Source organism: Felis catus, chromosome A1, assembly GCF_018350175.1.
Source record: "Felis catus isolate Fca126 chromosome A1, F.catus_Fca126_mat1.0, whole genome shotgun sequence".
Taxonomy (NCBI): domain Eukaryota; kingdom Metazoa; phylum Chordata; class Mammalia; order Carnivora; family Felidae; genus Felis; species Felis catus.
Genome location: NC_058368.1, coordinates 10085628 through 10106157, shown reverse-complemented (window position 1 = coordinate 10106157; position 20530 = coordinate 10085628). Strand labels below are relative to the sequence as shown.

The following is a 20530-nucleotide window of genomic DNA, read 5'->3' as shown; positions in this document are numbered from 1 at the left end:
CCATTTAAATTTTTTTCCACTGAGAATTTGCTGTTTGTGTCCCATTATTAGCATATGGATTCATGTTTTCTTTATTGGTTTGTAAGAGCTCTTTATATATTAAAGATGTTCTTTACTTTTTCGATTTCATTATTTGCCTTAAGTTTGTTAAATTACAATGTATATCAGGGTATATTTTTCACCATTCAGAAATTTCGCATGTGTGTATTTTTAAGTACTCAAGCCTAACAACACTTTTCCATCATAACTTTCATCCTGGGCGGGGGGGGGTCACAAAGTCCTTCTCTCCCATCACCCCTCAAATAATAATAATATTCTTTTCATTTTCTTCAAAAATATTTACAATTTCCTTTTGACATTTAAAAATTGGGTTTATATCAAACTTATTTTTCAATTTGTATCTAATATGTGTGGTTTCACCTCCAGACTCAATGATTCTATAAGCTGATCATCATCCAAATTGGTTAATTTCTTTGAACATCAATATTTTCCTCCAAAAAGTGAAAAATAGGAAACCTCTTCTGCTTGTTATGTTGTAAACAAACATGTGTTTGAAAAGTATTAAGTGATATAGCACTGTATATAATTATTGCCAAATTCAACTTTAGGATGTGAAAGGAGTGAGACATAGATGTGCAAGGTTTGAGAATTTCTTCTAAGACCTTGACGAGAAGTGAGAATTTCAGCTATCCGTTTCCCTGATTCTGAATGACTCATGAGCTCACTCAGGTCTCCTAAGCTGGGTCCGGGGAGGCATTTGGGATTGTCTAAACATGTCGATGACACTTCATACCTGTAGAACATCACAGAATTGACTTCATATACGATCAAAAATAAAGCACGAAATTGTCTAACTTAAAAATTAGAAGTGGATCATTATCACACGTTTCAGCGGAAAAGGACTTGTGTTTCCTAAATTGCTTTGATCCTCCATAATAGCCCCAAATATACTAGTATCGTGCAAGACTGACACGTCTTTGCGGGATATTAGCAAACTTTCACCTTGTTATTTTCTCTAAGCAGAATAATGCAGCTAGGAATAGGTCAGCCAAGCTGTTTCACTGCCCTTGAGGTTCTGGGCTCTGCTCAGAGCTGCCTCCACCCGCACCCTAGCCTTGCACACCTTCTCTGTGCTCGGAATCCATCACCCCAGGGGGCAAACGGCAAGAACCAACAACCACCCACCATTTTGCTTCCTCCTTTGGTCCTCTACCAGGGATAAATCGTGCCAGTGACAGCTGTCATGGACTCAATTTCAAAGACGAGAGACATTCCTTAAGGGGAAACAGCAGCAAGTTTATGAGCGAACAGTTAAGGCACCGCTTTTAAAAGTCTCTGAAAGGATGCCGGGAACCTGCTGAATAATCCACATTCATCCATTTCTTTTATTGTTAGCTTGCTCAAGGCCCTGCAGGACATTATCAGAAACATGAGACATTTCGAATGGTATTCAAGGATGTGAACTAAAGCCTCCCTCATTCTTTCAGATGAACGTGAGTAAATTTAGCCATAAGAGATACAAGAGGGCACTGTTCCACCCTCATTATGCAGCCGTGATTGAATTTGAGTAAGAAATGTTGATTCTCCGGAAAGTACCATGTGTTCTTTCCTTTCGTGCTTTTTCCTTTCTGTGCTATTGGACACTCTGAAGATACGTCTTTTTTTTTTTCTTTCTTTCTTTCAAGAAAAGCAAGAAATAAGCGTGACAACACTTTTTTAACGAGTCCAAGTCTGTCCTACTTATATAAAAAGTACAAAGTAACAGCCGCCATTTGTGGCTGGTATATGCCAGGCCCTTGACACATGTATCCAATTGCTGTAACAGTCTGATAAGGTGAGATTTGAATCCCGCTCAGTCTCAGCCCAGAGGTTTTCCTTTCTCCACTCCCCGGGGCTGATTTTCCCAAACTTGACCTTCAAAATGCAGCCAGCAGACCTTTCCCTCTTTTTCTCTCCTCTTATTCGGGACACGAAGAAAGGAAGCAGACCCTTGCTGAGTTTTTAAACCTCGAAAACATTTTCAGCCATCGATTCTGTGCATTTAATTCTTTGAGGTTTCTATGAGATCTCAGGAGTTGCAATGCTTGGTCGTGACTTCCTTCCATGCTGCATTCCCTCCCTGGGGAATTACAATTCAGGCTATTTTCCTAACTACCTGACTAGTGCCTCATCCCCACAGGGTGATCTTCCTTCTACTTTCTTGTCACTCTAAACTCTGACAGAGTCTCAAATCTGTATGTTGCCTTTGCCCGTGAAGTATGGATTTTTGATCTACTATGATACAAACTAAAATAGTAAAATTCATCCTTAATGGTCCCCCAGAGATTCGAATGAGCGGACATCTTCACATACTGCCAGAGAGAGACTTAACATTAAGAAGAGTATATAATTCAGTATCTGTGAGGTATTCAGACGGCATCAAGCACTTAACAACTGTTGACATGGCTTTCTACCTGAGAAGTCCATTCTCAAGGTAAACCAGGCAGAAACCATGCATACGTGCAAGAGAAAAGAGGTTTTATTTATTTTTCTAACCTTTTAAAATTTTATTTTTGAGAGAGAGATCACACACACGCAAGCAGGGGAGGGGTGGCGGGGGGCGGCAGGGCAGGGGATGGACAGAGAATCCCAACGAGGGTCTGGGCTGATAGCAGAGAACCCGACACGGGGCTCCAACTCACAAAGGCGAGATCATGACCCGAGCTGAAGTCCATTGCTCAACTGACTGAGCCACCCAGGCAACCCCAGAAAAGAGATTTTAAAACACAGGGATCCTCCCTAGCAAATCATTGCAGGACTTTAACTATACATAATCTCTTAAACTGTTTGAAACTTTTAAGAGTATAACAATGTTCTATTAAATGTTAAATATAAATATAATAGATAATATATAAATAAATAAAAGATATAAATAAATATATAAAAATATAATATATAATATATAACATAAATATAAAATATATAATAATAAATATATATATAAACAATGTTATATTAAAAACAGCAACAATTTTTCTTTTCTTTTTTTCTTTTGCACTAGAGGTGCTGGCAGAAACACAAATACAAAGAGTATTTATTTATTCATTTACTTATTTTTAAAGTTTATTTTTAGAGAGACGGCATGAGCCGTGGAGGGGCAGAGAAAGGAGAGACTCTCAAGCAGGCTCTGAGCTGTCAGCACAGAGCCTGACGCAGGGCCTGACACGGGGCTTGAACCCACAAACCGCGAGATCGTGACCTGAGCTGAAATCAAGAGTTGGACGCTTAACCAACAAAGCCACGCAGACACCCCTAAAGACAAAGAATGTTTCATTTGAACACTTAGTTTCGTGTCTATGTGATAGACAGTTGGTAGATATTTGCTGGAAAAGTGAATAATTGAAGCCATAATTAAAATAATGAAAACAAAGCCTATTACTTTTTTACTGTTCAGCTCTGTTCTTCAATTTATTATTTATTCAACAAACATTATACCCACTTGACAAGCACATCAAAGACGCTGAGAATACAACTTTAAAATATGTATGTAATTCCTTTCCTTATGTAACTTTTCTACTTAACCATCTGTGTAACCTAGGGCGATGCCTTCACAGTCCCTTTCTTCATGAAAAATGAGAGGAACAACAGCCTTCCTGAATATCCCTGTGGGGATGTTGTGAAAATGAAGTAACATAATGTGATTTGTAAACTATTAAGTTGTGTACTAATACATCATCTATAAACTATATCAGGTGGAATGCAAGTAACAGAAAGCCTCCCTCAAAATGGTTTAAACCGTTAAGTGAATTGGCTAGCTCAAGTGACCAAAAATGGCTTCAGGTAAGGCGTGATCCAGTACCACAACAACGTCAACCAAGAATCTTTCCAGTTCTTCACTTTGCCCTTTTTGGTGTCAAATTCGCAGGCTTACTCCCTTAAGGCCCCCCTATGGCATCCAGTAGCTCTCAGAGCTGGTATTTCCTCATTCTCGTCCAGAAGGGAAGAGAGCACCCCTGCCCAGGCCTTCCAAGAAAAACCTGAAGATTCATTCTGATTGGGCCCCCTTAGGTCACATGTCCACTCTGCAACCAATGTCTACATCCAGAAAAATGGAAGACACTGATTGGCTTAGCTTACACTATATGCCCCATCCCTGGAGATGGGGGTGAAACCAGGTCCTGGAACCTCATGGACCCCCCCAGGGGAAACTGGTTGGCTGCTGGTAAGAGAGTGAGGGTGGAAGAGAATAGACAATAAATATGTGACCAACGAACTGACCAATTAGCTGCATTTGAAAAAAGAGCCAGTTATAATGCTGGAAATCCGTCTTATGGTCCCAGGTAAACTGAGGAAAAACTCAATCTTTGGAAAAATTGGAGACGTGAAGAGATGTACTATGATGTGCATAAATGTGATTGACATATATATGCTCTGAAAAGTAAGATAATAAAGAGAATCATTTACATAACCCACTATTTTACTCTTAATAGTGGCCGTATAGTTTAAGGGACTTTTTGACATTTATTAAAATTATTAGAGAAAAATAAGGGCCTGTACGTCTGGTAATAGACAACTTTCGAGGGTCTTTTTTAAAAGATTTTCCTGTTTAAATCTCTTATTCAAATCACTAGTTAGTGAGATATAAAGTCGGTTAGTCAGTTTAATACGGTCAGATTGCTCATTTCCTTAAAGAGATAAAACACATTTCACCTCCGAATGATTTATCTGGATACGGTTTTGCCAACCCCTAGGTCAGCTTTATACGTATACACAAAAGAAAAGGAAGTCTAAACCTGTAAAACTTGTGAAGTGATAGGAATCTTCGCTGAAGGTATCGCAGAGGCCCTAAAGGAGGCCCTACACACAGCAACACATCCAAACGAACAATTCTTCGTAGTCGACCATTCCCCGCTACATGGGCAGGAGACAAATGGGGTTCCTCACCCCATATGCCTCTTGCATCTGGGTCACATCCAGCGGCAGGAGAGATCCACATCAAGTGGTTACGAAGCATCTCTTCATCGGTGGAACTTACAGCCATTATATTCGCTACATGCTTGAGATGTGACACCCACCTGACTAAGTCATCAGATAGAACTCAGGGAAGCAGGTGGCTTGCTAAACAGACCCACTAATGGCATCAGTACCTTGCCGAGCTCAGAAAATGCCAGTTCTTCGCCAACAAGCCGAGATCCTTTCTCTTAAGACCAAACGCAGACATTCCAAGGGAGGTCCAAAGGGGGTTCCAGGTTTCTCAGTGGGAGAAAAGTGATCTGTCACTATTTGAGGGAACGGGCTATTGGGATTGTGGTACCAACCGTCAAGGCAACTGCCATAGCCATGACATAAATGTTGGTGACTGGTTTTCACACCACACTCCACAGAGTGTTCCCTGAAGCCTCCTCCCAGGCGGGAGGGAGAAGGGAAGCAGATTCCGGAGTCCCCGCCCTTGCTTCAATCACAGGGCTTCATTTTACCTTTTACATCTCGAACTTCGTCAAGATTTGACTCGAAGCCTTGCTTTTTCAAGATGGCGGCCGAAACACGTACAACTGCCTCCCCTCCAGGATCAGGTTTTCAGAGATGATAGAAAATGGATGTGATGTAACAACACTCAGAAAACTCAGAAGGGGGGGGGGGTTAGTGACCCAGAAACTGTGAAAATCCCTCAAAGATGGAAAGGACCACATGCAAGGGAAAAGGAACAGCCTAAGATGTGTTGCAGGACAAGAGTGAGTACAGCAGTGAGTATGTGTCTCACCTGGTGGGTGGAAGCAAGGAGCCGGGATGGTTTAGGCACAAGGGTGTGGTGCTTATGGGGAAGGAAGACCAGAGCCCGGCTGGACCCATTTCTCCCCACCGTCTCTGTGAGCAGAGTAGAGCGGCCTCTTCCTGTCAGCAGTCTGGGCAGTGTTCGGGTACATCCTGTTAATAAATAAAACCCAGTGGGTGAACCAAATACCCAAACAGATGCAGGTGAGGGAAGGAGGAAAGTCCTCCAGAGAGCAGCACATAGGGATAAAGAAACGGAACGTAAGAAAGGACAAGTGAGAAATACACGTTATAAACTCTGGGGATCTTTAACAGTTCCAGGAGGAAAAACACTGAGAGAAGGGAGCAGAAGTGACATTTAAAGAAACGAGGGAGGGGCGCCTGGGTAGCTCAGTTGGTCAAGCGTCTGACTTTAACTCAGGTCATGATCTCACAGTTCCTGAGTTCGAGCCCCGTGTCAGGCTCTGTGCGGACAGCTCAAAGCCTGGAGCCTGCTTCAGACTCTGTGCCTCCCTCCTTCTCTCTCTGCCCTTACGTGCTCACTCTCTGCCCCTCTCTCAAAAATAAATAAACATTAAAAACATTTTTAAATGGTTAGATTAAAGAAATGAGAGAAAAGAATTTCCTAAAACTTAAGTCCTCAAAATGAAGGTATCTGGAAGGACATAACAGGGCTTATTTATTTATTTATTTATTCATTCATATATTTAAATAATAAATTTAAATTATTTATTTATAGAGCATGAGTGAGGAGAGGGGCAGAAGGGGAGAGAGAGAGAATCTTAAGCAGACTCCACACTCAGTGCGGGGCCAGACTTGGGGTTTGACCCCACGACCCTGGGATCATGACCTGAGTTGAAATCAGGAATCAGATGCTCAGCTGAGTGAGCCACCACCCAGGTACCCGAAAACAGGATAGACTTAAAAACAAAATGAAACAAATCCACCCCTATGACATTGGAGTAAAACGTCAGAATATTAAGCATAAAGAAAAACTGCTAGAATCTTCCAGAGAAAAAGCAGATCATGTGCTTCAGAATGTGAAACAGTCTGACATCACACTTCATCAGCAGCACCCAGAACAAGAATACAATGGGGTAGTAACTTCATGAAATTCTGAGGAAAAGTGACCTTGTTCTAGAATTCTCTATGCAACCAACCTATCAAGCTATCTTTCCAGTGTGAGGGCAAAAGTAAGAAATTTGGGGATGTATGAGAGCTGAGAAAGTGTCCTACCCACAGACTTATCTGAAAGAATTACCCAAAGATGTAGTCCAACCAGAAGAAAAATCAACCAGGAGTTGTTAAAAAGAAAAAGGGATAGGGGGCAAGTTTCTGCTCTATGTTACCTCTGGCCAATGTCCCCGCGACCAACTCTCTGTCCACAGTGTGTGTCTTCACTTACCCTCTGATGAACAAAGTCAGTCTAGGGAGTGGCCCTGACCATCCCCTAATAGGCACTGTCTGTCCTCTCTGCCATCCATGATGAGGCAGAAGGGATCATCCATTGGATAGATGGTCATGGGGAAGGGGCCAGACACCTGCTCCTTTGACCTCTTCAGACCAAGCATCTGCTGGGAAGGGTCCTCAAGGCGTCCTCACACACTGCAGGGGTGAACTCTCCTCGATGGAGAACACCTCATTGCCTCCCTCTCTCCCCACCAGTTCTCAACTCAACCTTTACCTGGAAAGCCTCTCTCTGTCTCTTTCTCTCTCTCTGTTAACTTTTTAACAACTTTTACAAAGCTGCAGTGAAATATACAGAACATAAAACTTCCATTTTAACCATAACCAGTCTTTATGAGTTTTTAATTTGGGGAAAACAACCATAACATAAAATTGACCATGTAACCATTTTTAAGTGTGCGATTCAGTGGCCTTCGGTACATTCGTGCTCGTGTGTCGCCGTCACCGCCATCCATCTCCAGAACTTTTCCACCATCCCAAACTGAAACTCTGTTCCCATTAAACACAACTCCCCATCCCCCCCCCCCCGCCAAATCCCTGGCAATAGGGATTACTTACTGTCTCTATTAATTTGACTCCTTGAGATACCTCATATGAGTGAAACCATACAGCATTTGCCTTTTTGCGTCTGGCTGATTTCACTTGATAGATGTTTATAAGGTTAATCTATGTTGCAGCACAGGACAGAAGTTCCTTCCTTTTCAAAGCTAGGTAATATTCCATTGTAGGGATGTACCACATTCTATTTACCCATTCATCAACAATGGACATTTGGGTTGTCTCCACCTTTTAGCTACTGTGAATCATGCTACTGAGAACATCGGTATCCAAGTATTGGTTCGAGTTCCTGCTTTCAATCCTTTTGCGTATATACTCAGAAATAGAGTTGCTGGATCATGTGGTAACTGTTTAATCGTTCGAGGAACCGCCATCTTGTTTTCCACGGCAGCTGGACCATTTTACAGTCCCACCAGCAGCGCACAAAGACTCCAGTTTCTCCTTATCCTCCCGAACACTTGTTATGCTCTGGCTTATTGGGAGGGGTGGGGTGTTTTTTTATGATAGCCACATGAACGGAGGTGAAGTGCGATCTCACTGTGGTTTTGGTTTGCATTTCCCTGATTAGTGAGGTTGAGTCCCTTTTTACATGCATGTTGGCCACCTGTATGTATGTCTTTTCTGGAGAAATGTCTGTTCACGTCCTTTGCCCGTTTTTTATGGAGGTTTTCTTTTGTTGCTGTTGAGTTGTAAAAGTTCTTCACATATCCTGGTTATAAATCCCTTGGTAGCCATATTCTTTGCAAATATCGTCTCAGAGTCCAACGGTTACCTTGGCACCCTTTGGATTGTGTCCTCCGATGCACAGGAAACCCTCTCTGGTCGCCCCCACCACCTGCACGGAGCCCCTTTGCTCAGGCTACCCCGCACCCCCCCCACCCAGTTAGCTGGTGTTGGGGCTTCCTGGGCTCCATCTTGGTGGTGGGTGGGAGAAGATGGGTGCTTCAGCTTTACTGGCTGTGATTTCAGCCCCCCAGCGGGGCTGCCCCAGGCCAGCTGCCCACGCACTTAAAGATCAAGATAATAGCCTACCATCAGGAATTGCTAGCAGCTTTTTTAAAACATGGAAATGGGTTGTGAGCTTATTTTAGGGACACTTTTTTTTTTTTTAAGATAAAGCAACCCGTATTTTTGAAAACCTAGGGAATGTAACAACTCCTGGGTCCCAGCCTGAGGGAAAGGCTCTGCTGAAGAGTGATTAGCAGCAGCTGAACAAGAGAACAAGGCAAGTGTGTGCCCGAAGCCTGTGAGGGAGACAGGGGGGACAGTGTGAGGTAACCCAGGTCAGGAAACACACCCGTGGGCTCCACTCTAAGCCCCACCCCCTCTGGGAAGCCTCTGGTTTGGGTCCAAGGTCGCCCTTGGCCTTCTCTGGGTAAGGCCACCTGACACAGAAGAGAGAGCACAGGGGAATAAGGAGACAGACAGCTGTCCGGGCCCCGAGCAACTGTCATGATTCGGGGCTGCCCCTCCCCGCCCTGAGCCTCAGTTTCGTGCATGGAAAATCAAATCAATAATTGTTATAAATCGTACTCGTTTGTTATATGATGCAATTTACACAGGGCTTCGTCTGCATTATCCAATTTAAAAAATACTACAGAGCAACGCACTTCGAAAATAATAAAATGCTTAACATATGTAAGAAATTCTTTTCTGTCTTTGAAAACTGCTCTGGGTGGTTCCGCTATTGTTTAGTTAAGAGAATTACACAATTTCGAGACACGGTTCCTTATCTTGTGTAGACTGAGAGGCAATTAAACAATTATTCATGTCAGAATGTGAGGTAAGGAGAGGGCTGCTTCAAAGGGTCCACTTGACAAAGTGGAAAGCAGTTGAGTAGAAACAGAGAGCAGTATATAATTTCCTTCTGGAATATCCACTCCATATGGCCCAGAGCAAGAATTTCAAACTCATCTGCGGGGAGAAAGAGACAGAAATAAAAACATCAACTCTGTTGCTCTGATTTCTCTCAGCCATTTTCTGAATAGCCTATGGAAGCCGTCCATTACTTTAAACAGAAATCCACTAAGAGACTCCAAGGGTGTTTTTTTTTTTTCTCTGCGCAGAGGGATTGTTCAGTCATGAATCAGTGTCTTTTTTCCAAAAGAAAGGTGCCAGCAACAAACGTTGGTTATAAAAAGGACATGAAACCTTAGCCTTCTCTTCATTGTCCTCTATCACCTCCAAATGCCGGCAGCAGAGACAACCAGAGGACACAGGGCACTGAAGGGACCCACCCCACAGCCCGCTGGCCAGGTGACCAGGCCCCCAGCTCCCCTTGCAGAAGAATGGGAAGTTCACGGCAAATATGTCTGCACATAAGCCAATGCCGCCCCCTCACTAGCTCTATCGCCGTTCACCCCGAACCTGGGGGGTCGCCCTCAGCCTTCGGCTCTTCTTCCGTGGGTGTTCTTGTACTCCAGTGCCCAGGAAATAGAAAATCTTCCCCAGGCTTGCCCTACTGAGACGAGCAGTTCTGCCATCTGCTCCCACGTGCGATCTTCACCCAGCCTGGACCCGCAACCCAAAGCAATTTCAAAATGACTCCAATCTTGTACTCATTTTCCCCAAAACCAAAGGGGACCCATGGGCATCATCCACAGCATACCTCAGGGAAGTATCCTGATGTATTTCCGCCCACCCCACAGCTTCTCACCCCACGACTGTACCCGAAGCTCGTCCAAACACCCAGCCCCCTTGCCTCTTTCCTCTCCTCTCCCTCCAGTGTTTATTCCTGTAGCTGGACCAAGCGTCTACCCCACTAGGTTTCTCATTCTTTGGAGGAGGGCACGGGCAGTGACTGGGCTTGGCTCTCACGGGAGTGTCTGGTGGGCTGAGTGGGTGGATGGGGGCTGGGAACACTGTTCCTGCACAACTGGGTGGGTGGGTGGGTGGGGGCTGGGAACACTGGGTACACTCTTCTACCAGCCTTCAGAGCTTCCGTTCCTTGGCCTCCTCCGAGGCACCCAAAGCCTGAGCTCCCGCCAGGATGTCCAGAGGAAGTGGCGGCACCAAGGAAAGCCTGGTTGGAAAGATCTGGAGAACGCTGAAGAAATTGCTCCTCCCCCCCTCCCCTCCCCACCGCCATGGCAGCCCTTCCTTATGCTGCCTTTTGGAATCAACTTTTCCCAGCCTGAAAAATGGGGATGGGGACAGCTCCTGCCACAGAGGGGTTTATCGTAAGCCCACCCCAAGGACATGCCTCCCACGGAGCGCCACTGGGTGGTTCTGCACCAGTGTGCTCATTTCTGAAATCTTTCTCATTACAACCTCAGGGAGGTAGAGGGGACAGAACTGAAGAGAGGTGGGGGCCAAGCTGGGACTTCTTTTTTTTTTTTTTTTTTTTTTTTTTAATAAATGTCACCTTGGCTGCAAGGACAGCTGTTACCATTTGAAAGGATGTCTCAAATGAGCATTTGGCGTTCCTAGTAAACCTCGCTGTAATACATGGCTTTTAGCATTAGTCATCTCCCTGATGGGAAAGAAGTTGGAAATTCAGAAATAAGGATATTGCAGAATGGGACTGTGTGGTTCACGAAACCACAGGGGAAAGGGTGGGGAAGCAGCCGGTGCCCTGCTTAAAGTCACAAACCATTATTTCTGCTTAAAATCCAGAGTCCGAGTGAAGCAAGCGGAGAAGGTTAAGATCTGAGTGAAAATTAACTGAGGCTAGCTCTGCCGTGCGGACTCTGAGAACGCGTGCGCTGTATCAGAATGCAAACCACCTTCGCGCCCCTTCCATGAGCGGCGCCGAGGAAAGAGTAGGCATGAATAAGGATAAAGCTAAAGGGAAAATGCTGGGGCACCTGAGTGGCTCAGTCGGCTGAGCGTCCCGACCGACTCTTGATTTCTGCTCAGGTCACGATCTTACGTTTCATGGGATGGAGCCCCACGTCAGGCAGAGCCTGCTAGGGATTCTCCCTCTCCCTCTCTCTCTTCTCCCCTCCCCGCCAAATAAATAAACATTAAAAAAAAAATGCTAATTATTGGTGCAAAATGGCAAGAAAATTTTGTGGAATGACTTTCCTTGTGGAGTCCCCGAACAAACCAGATGTGCGAGCTAGGTGCAAATGCTCCTGGAAATGAACGAACTTCTTTCCCCGGGGCTGTGAAGTCTGCTGTGTGTAAGCCTTAGTTCTCATGCTCCCCCCTGGCCGGGGTGAGTCATTCTAGAATGCAGGATGCAATCATCATGCTCATGCACTCATGCAAACCCACTGGCCTCCACCCAGAAAGACCGTGGGTGTTCTGACCTCCTTTCTCCTGTCAGGGTCTCTGGAAAGTCATGTCCTCTTCTTGGCGATTAATAAAGATTTCTGGTCTCTTTCCAGCTTGTGACTTAATGGCCTTAATTTGCCACCATTTCTGTTGCTAATGGTCACTCTGGTGTCTGTATCAGCCTAATTGTTCTTCCAGCTGTTGGTGTTGGCCTTCCTGCACCAGAAGCTCACAGACGGGGGGGGGGGGGGGGGGGGGCGGGGAGCGGGGAGCGGGGTCTCCCCACCAGGGTTTCTAGTAAAAAGAGGGGCCCCTGAGTTCTCAGATTGTTGTTGAATTTCCGCTGGTGGAGCTAACCGCAAGGTTTCCCGCAGTTGAAGGAAATACGAGCGGACCGTCTCCAGGACGCCCAACACGCCTCCCTCAACAACACTCAACTCGTGCTCCGGGACAGATGCTGAGAACAGGAAATCTATACCCAGGAATTGGCGAAATGCTCTCCACGTATGAGCTCATTTGATCTTTGCTTCGGCCACACGAGGGGGGTGCCATTAGGATTCCTGTTTCACAGATGAGGACACAGATGTGTGGAGACCCTGATCTCTCATGGTGAGGGGGCAGGGGCAGCCCATCTGTTCTTCATGTTCAAGAGGAATTTTCACTGCGTTGCAGTGACCAACGCTCATTTTCATCCTCCTGTCTGTCAAGTGTCCTTGGGGTTCATGGAGGCAGTGGCCTTCCAGGAGACATCGCTGGCACCGCCTGACGCGTAGGTGGACATTAGGCCTCACCACGTTACATGCACCGATAGCTCTTGGTTTTCTTTTGGCTACAGCGCAGTTCAAAAATGCAAATAAAGGCTCCAGAAACAGGAAGTGCAGCCCGAAGAATGACAAAGGCTAAGATATTGAGTATGTACTATTACTGTGCCGTGTTCAGTGAGGACCCGGTCTTCATAACAACCCTAGGAAATAGGGACTATTATTATCCCCATTTTTTTAGGCGCAGAGAAGTTAAGCGACTTGCGCAAGAGTGCACAGCTCTTTTTTTTTTTTTTTAATGTTTTATTTATTTTTGAGAGACGGATCGCGAGCAGGGGAGGGGCAGAGAGAGAGGGAGACACAGAATCCGAAGCAGGCTCCAGGCTCCGAGCTGTCCGCCCAGAGCCCGACGCGGGGCTCGAACTCATGGACCGTGAGATCACGACCTGAGCCGAAGTCAGATGCTTAAGCGACTGAGCCACGCAGGCGGCCGAGATTGCACAGCTCTTAAGTGGAGAGGCCAGCATTCAAATCCAACAATAGTGTGAGCCTGTTCCCTGCAAATGTCAGATGCAGCAAAGCTTTCAATCTTTGTTTCTCGTCACACTTTAGAAAAGAACCCACCCAAAACACCAAAATTCAAGTAAGACGTGAGAAGTACTTGAAACAAGGGCTCAAGACCAAAGGAGTGCTGTGGAGTCCAGGCTTTGGGCCTGGTCCCTCCTCTCAGTTCAGCAATGAACATGATACTACACATAAAAGAAAGCAAGTGCCCCAAGAAGGACACAAACACAGCCCTGTGCGAGCTTAGGTGACAAAAAGGCTCCCCACCCGCTCCTTCTTCACAGAAGAGGCACCATTGAACTGGGTCTTGTATAGTCACTAGGATCTCCGTGGACGGACGTGGGAAAGACAGGAGCATCGTAGGTAGAAAAAAAAAAAAAAAAACAACAACAACTTTGTGACAAAAGTGCTCTAGGGTCCAGAAATAGTGAGTTGCTGGGATTGGTGTCCCACGGACAAAGAAGAGATGATTCCAAAAGAAAAGATGCCAGGATTTATGAGAACCATCGGCAGGTGAAGCTGGCGACATTTCCAGCATACTCAGGGTCACTGAAAAACCCTTGGTAATTGGCCCAGAGGGCAGAAGAACTCCATCTGCCTGGGGGAACCTAGGTGCTTGTTCAGCAGGACGTCCTGGTTTATACCTGCTGTCCTAGCATCCCATCCACTTAGTACCTCTGTCCACCCTCAAGAGGGTCCTTGCATGGACAGTAAATGATGCAGCTATCCTATACCTGGCCGATTGAAAGAACCAACAGGGAGGGCCCAGCACTTAGGTGTATTGAAGATGCTTAAGAAGTTACGTCTTTAAAAGCCTGCATCACAATGCTAGCTAAGGCTTATGCGGAAGGTGGGATCATGGACATTTGTGCTTCCAAACAATTTGCAAGCACAGTGAGTTTTGAAAGCCAGAATCACTTGTTCCTCCCCGCACCCCCCCCCCCACTTGCTCCGGGCCCAATTTTTCACAGAATAACCCCAGCCGGTGTCTATCACAAAGATATGCAGGGAAAGCCAGCCCCTTTGATTAAACACAAAACAAAACAAACAAATAAAAACCCTCTATACACAGCCATTTCTAGCAAGGAGAAAGCTTACCACAGGTTGAAAACACACTCGGACACAAACTGATCATCCTAATCTTTATCCAGGCACACTTTTGAGTTTAAAATAACTGAATTCAAAGCACTTAATTAAAACCAGGTCGAGTTGTCAGGGAGTTTGAAAATCAAACACATCGGACTTCGAAACAATGAGACTGACTAGCTCCCCGGTAGACCAGCCAGCGAGTTTCCGCGGAGGAATCAGCCTATTTGTATCCATGGGCTAACATACTTTCAGGAAAGAGAGTAAATTGCAAAGTGTTTGCAGAACAGAGAGCTCTGAGTGCAGGGAGGTAGGGTGGGGGATAGAGCCCTTCTAGCCCTCCTTTCAACTTGGAAGTGGAATCTGTCTGCAGGGCTCCCCCAGGGGCGAGTGCAGACTCTTTTAGGGGAGTCTTATTTAGTTGATTGATGCTGTGTTGTTGCTGGTTTTTATTACTCGGTGAAGTTGAAAGGCCTGATGTTAACGCATCTCTGACTTCAAGTCTGGCTCTGCGCGCTCCCATTTAAACTTGCCTGGGTTGGGTCAGCGAATTTGGCTACATGTTCAGCTTGTGTGTTTCCGCCTTTCCCCAATGTGCCAGGTATGTGCTGAGCATTGAGAGAGCGAGCCCGCTTTTTCTCTGGCTCTCTTGGGATTGTTCGGTGGGTTTTGTTTGTTGGAAAATGGACAAATAATGATAAATATTATTAATAAAGTGTCCTGCCCTCCCCTGCCGAAGCCTTACATTTAAAAGAATATGGAAAGATGGGGCTTCGGGGTGGCTCAGCCGATTAAGCGTCCGAACTTGGCCAGGTCATGATCTCCTGGTTCATGAGTGTGAGCCCCGTGTCGGGCCCTGTGATGACAGCTCAGAGCCTGGAGACTGGAACCTGGAGCCCGGAGCCTGGAGCCTGGAGACTGCTTCTGATTCTGTGTCTCCCACTTTCTCTGCCCCTCTCCCACTCACGCTCTGTTTCTCTCTCGCAAAAAATGAATAAACATGAAAAAAAAAATTTTTTTTAAGAATATGGAAAGAAAACAATGAAAATAAAGCAACTTGAACTAATTTACACTATGAATAGGGAATAAGGAGTTTGGACCTTCCCTAATTTTGGATTCCAGCTTCCAAACATTTCATAAATAAAATATGACTAGCTGCACGAAATTGCAAGGTATGTACCGTGTGAATTATATACACAGGGAGAGGTTGTTTTAAAAAGTTCCTGCTGGCAAAGCCAGACTTCTCGTTGCCACTTTTAACCTTGTCAAATAAAATCATTCCAGATAGGGAGGTTGGAGAGACGGCGTGGTACATTTTAATATGAAGGCTCAAAATCTGCACTCCAGAGTGGGGGAAATCTGATTATATTCATTTACTTTCTATTAGGGGCGTCACATCCAGCTATATTTTTAAAGAGAGAAAAAGCATGGCATTTCCTTTGTACACGTATAGTATAAATGAACATTTGGAAGTGAGTATCAGGTGTCAGTGAAATGCCATATGACAGAAATAAGATCGCCTACATAAAAATATACGGTTGTACTCAGAAATGCACATCTTTTTATCCTGATAAATATTAGGACACATCTACCTACAAGGTTATCTCATAAATCAAATCCAAGTCATTTGCAGATGCTGACGGTCTGAAAAGACCTCACGGTGGGGTTGAAAGAAGAAACCTTCAAACATACTTGTTTCACTCTTAGAGAACTCTTGCATACGTAAAATGTGATAAGTTGAAAAACGGCATAAACTACTGTAACAAATTCCTGAGGGAAAGCAAGAAACTATTTACTCTAATTAGCGGGGGAGCTACTTTCATAGTGGAGGAATGCTGAAGACATTGAGTTTATTGCAGACACATACCGCCTTTATTCAGAATCGAGTGGACAGAGCGCCTGGGTGCAAGTCTCTGTTCCAAGCCCTCAAACAAAAATACACGAATGTCTACTGAACTCTTGACTGTGTGGTAGGTACTATTAGCTCCTGAGACATACATGAGAAATACTGTAGTGGGCTGAGGTGATAGTATCTTTTGGGGAAAAGATACGTCCACAGCCTAATCCCTGGAAACTGCGATTATGATTTTATTTGGAAAAAGGGTCTTGCCAGATGTAATAAAATGAAGGATCTTTTAGATGAGTTCATCCTGGATTAGCTGTGTGGTCCCTAAGTTCAATGACAAGTGTCTTTATAAGAGACGCACAGGGAGAAGAGAAAGAGAAACACCTTCATTTTGGATCTCCGGCCTCCACAACTGTGGGAGAAGAAATTTCTGTTGTTTTAAGCGACCGAGTTTGTGGCAACCTGTTACAGCAGCCACAGGAAGCTAATGCACACACCATCTGTATTGGTGGGTTGAAGGATTTGATGAGTAATGTGCATGCTGTGGTGGGCATGGGCTGTACCCCCTGAGGGGCTTCAGCCTTGACCGGGTATGTCTGACACATTGGCGAGTTGGACCGGATCAAAGTGTTGGGAAAGCAGTACTAGGAAAATTCTTGCAAGAAAGTCCTTGTCTAGCAGGATTCTTACCCAGAGGCCCAGGCATTGGCTTCCAAGGTCCATAAGCTTCTGAGTTTGTCTCTGAAATGCTGGCGTGTGTGCATGTAGTTTGCCGTGAGAGGTTTCCAGGCTTTTATCACCTTTTCCAAAGGCTCTGTGACTGCCCCCCCCCCCCCCAGAAGTTAGGACTTGTGTCCTAAGAACCCAGAGGAAGAGCAGGACCCACTGGAAAAGCCTCTGTTGTCAGAGAAGAATAACCTTTCCGGGTACAAAGGTGTGGCTTTTACCTGGGGGGAGGGGTGGTGGTGGCCAAGGCTAGGTCTGAGACAATGACAGAAGATGTGAGCAGCAATCGAAAGGCTGGTACACCATATAGCCTTGCTTTGGGGGTCCCAGGAGGGACTAACACAGCAGAGAAAGGCATTCTCCATCCCTCCGCCCAGCACCCCGCAAAGGGTTGGCACACTGAGCGGTTTCATAGCCACCAGTGGAGAATGGCTGACCCCTGCAGAGCAGAGCACGCACGAGATGCCCCTGCAGACACCCAGAAATCTGCAGGTAAAGGTTCAGGAGGCTAAACATCCTGCTGCAGCCCGAGGGGATCGCGGAGCCCAGCAGAACTCAGGCCGTAATGTTTTATAAACTCATTTCCTCCCCCAGACATGGGAACATTTGGGTGCCACATGACTATGACACAGGATCGGTACCCTCAAAAGATCACATACAAATGTACTTATGTCCGTCGATGCTCATCACGCTGGTGACAGATTTTAAGATTTAGTCCCACTTGAAAACCTCCTGCTAGATTCCTACGCGGATTCTCGTGACCAAAAGGGACGTGGTAACGCTCATTGTGTGACGTGCCCAGACGACTGTGCTGTTCCCTGAACATTACACAGTGAAGAACCTCTCTGTGCACGGGGAGCGCACTGGGGGTGATAAGAACATTCGCGTCTCCATGGATCGTGACCGCACAATATTTTCAGACTCCTGGTAGACTTCTGCTGCGTGTGACGGTAGGCTAGTGAGGCCTTCTACCCTCCTGGGCTGATGCCGTGAGCATCTCTGTTCCAGATGACAACCCGGAGCCTTTTCACCGAGGTAAACAAGAAAATAGGATGTCTTCTCCAAACACTTGCCAAAATTAAAAAAAAAAAAACCCAAAAAACAAAAACCCCAAATGCATAGTTTTCGTCTTGCTTTGTTTTCATGGTCTCAACAGAGACAGGTAAAGGCTAGACAATGTATTTATACAGAATGTTGTTTGGATAAAATAGAAAAGGAGCTTAGGGAGTTTCCATTTTGTGATTTGCTTAAAAAACAAAAAAGCTAAAGCCTCAGCCCTAGTCTCTATTGAAAAGGGAAAAAAAAAAAAAAATCAGAAGAGAGGAACTTGTTGCAAACTGGAGTGAATGCTGGCTTCCCTCCGGCCCACTCAAGCCCGTCACCATGGAGACTCCTGAAGGTTCCAGGAATGACTCACGCGATTCGCTGGCGAAGCCTTTGAAATGGAAGCAGCACCCGAGCACAAAGACAAAGTTAGACTGCAGCCCTTGAAGAATGAGCCTTTGACTCCTGACTGAAGGCCCTGGATGTGGAATCCGGGCTGTGGCCGGGCCCCCAGAATGGCCTTTCCTCCTTCCAGGTCCTCGTTATTAGGGACACTTGCTCCGGAGAGCAAAGGTCGGAAAACACTTTGGCTTTGGAGCGGGCTCTCCCACCACTGCTGGAGAGATATTGATGTCAACCCCCCCCGGGAGTGCAAAGGCTGGAAAGGAGAGGTTGTCGAGGTTGCCCGGGAGGCTGGGAGTGGGGAGGGCTGGGTCTCAGAGGCTGGGGAAGGAGGCTACCAGAAGCACAGTGCTGGGGAACGTGTGCGGGTAGGCAGGCGCCATGGGCCAGGTGTTTTCCTGGGCGTCTGGAGTTTACTGCCCGCCACCCCCCACCCCCCCAACAGTCCCTCTGGCTGTGTGAGCTCTCACACTGGGCTCCTGCAGAACTCCTGAATGCAGGCCCCGGGGAAGCCGGCCTGGGGCCCCACCCCCGCCACCTGACCAAGGATGTAAAGGCAGAGAGCCACAGAAAAAAGCTCAAAGTAGGGACTTGTCCTCTGCCCAGAGTTTTATCTGCCGAACACCCCTGAGAGCAGCCCGGGGAATCGGGGGTCCTGGGAAAGCGCCCTGCCCAGGGCTGCGGCCTGTGCCTCCCCCGGGGAATCTGGGCAGGAGAAACGTGGGCATGACCAGGATCTTCCTGAGGAAACCCCCCTGCCACACATTCAGGGTGCGTCTTTCTTTCTTTGTTAATTTTTTTTTAACGTTTATTTATTTTTGAGAAAGAGAGAGAGACAGAGAATGAGTGGGGGAGGGGCAGAGAGAGGGGGAGACACAGAGTCGGAAGCAGGCTCCAGGCTCTGAGCTGTCACCACAGAGCCCGACATGGGGCTCGAACCCACAAATCGCGAGATCATGACCTGAGCCAAAGTCAGATGCTCAACCGACTGAGCCACCCAGGTGTCCCCGGGGATGCGTCTTTCTTATGGGCCTCACTGATGCCGCAGCGTCCTCTTGTTCCAGGGCCCACGTCAGCGCCCCAACTTGGGGGGGGCGTTGCCACTCATGCCGTGGCCCTCCCTTGTCACAGGGCTTGCCTGAGGCATCGCGGCTGGCTCTGGGGACAGCCATGTCAGGCTGGGCTGTCCACTGGATGGATGGACGCAGCCACGCCCGCCAGCCGCAGTGGAAAAGCCTAAGGATGGAGAGAAGCTTCTGGGGCTGAGCCTTGTCTCAGACTGAACAAAAGCACCGAGCCTGAGACTCGAAGGGAACATGCCAGGTTTGCCTCCACAACACTTTCCTACGACCAGAATTCGAGTCCAAAATGCAGGGAAACGACCCCCTTCCTTCCCTGGAAGCTGTGTCTTCCTTCCTCCTCAACCCTAAATCTACATGCTGGTGACTGCAGACCTGCTTAGGCAGGAAAACAAATAAGAAATAAAGGTCTGAGCAGAAGCCGCAGACGTCTCCTCTCAACTATTTATTCTGATTTCTCGACAAGTGAGTTAATTGGATGGGCCCCCGTGACAGACATTCCATACTAAAATTCATAGCTTTCTGCCAAAACAACATATTGTGTGCTGCTATATTTTCCGTGCTGGAACTTGGAACTGACGTGGGTCTTGAGCAGTTTTATGTGGGAAAAGGGAGACCGAAGGCGTAAAACACAGGCGGCAGCTCCCGAGGTCCCAGGCCAGCCTGGGAAGAAGAGCCACAGGCCTGTCCCCTGCCCTTGGCCGCGGCCCCTGCTTCCTTTGCGGTTTTATTGCTGCCTGTGCTTTGCAGGGTTGCAGTTCAAAGGGAGCCGCGGGGAGTGAGAAGCAGATGCATCCCTGGCTGGGGCCTCCCTGCAGCCTGGGAAGGACGGGGCTGGCTGTCCCTGGCGCCGTTGGGTCCTACCACGTGGCCCTGCCCCATGTCCCCATCCCTGTGCTCAGGGCCCACAAACAGGCACCGGGGTTTGGGGGACAGCGGGATGCCTGCTGACTGCTTCCCCAGGGAGGAAGGGCATGGCCGAGAGCAGGCTCAGGGCTCCAGGCACGTGCTCGCCAGCCTTCGGTGAC

The 20530-nt window shown here is 46.8% G+C and overlaps 1 long non-coding RNA gene across 1 annotated transcript; it reads left to right on the top strand.

Annotated features, from left to right (window-relative positions):
- The first annotated feature begins 18151 nt into the window (after window positions 1-18151).
- LOC123383109 lies at window positions 18152-19926 on the top strand. The gene is made up of 2 exons (XR_006592496.1): window positions 18152-18594; window positions 19555-19926. It is a non-coding gene; the product is annotated as an uncharacterized LOC123383109 (long non-coding RNA).
- Window positions 19927-20530: the final 604 nt, after the last annotated feature.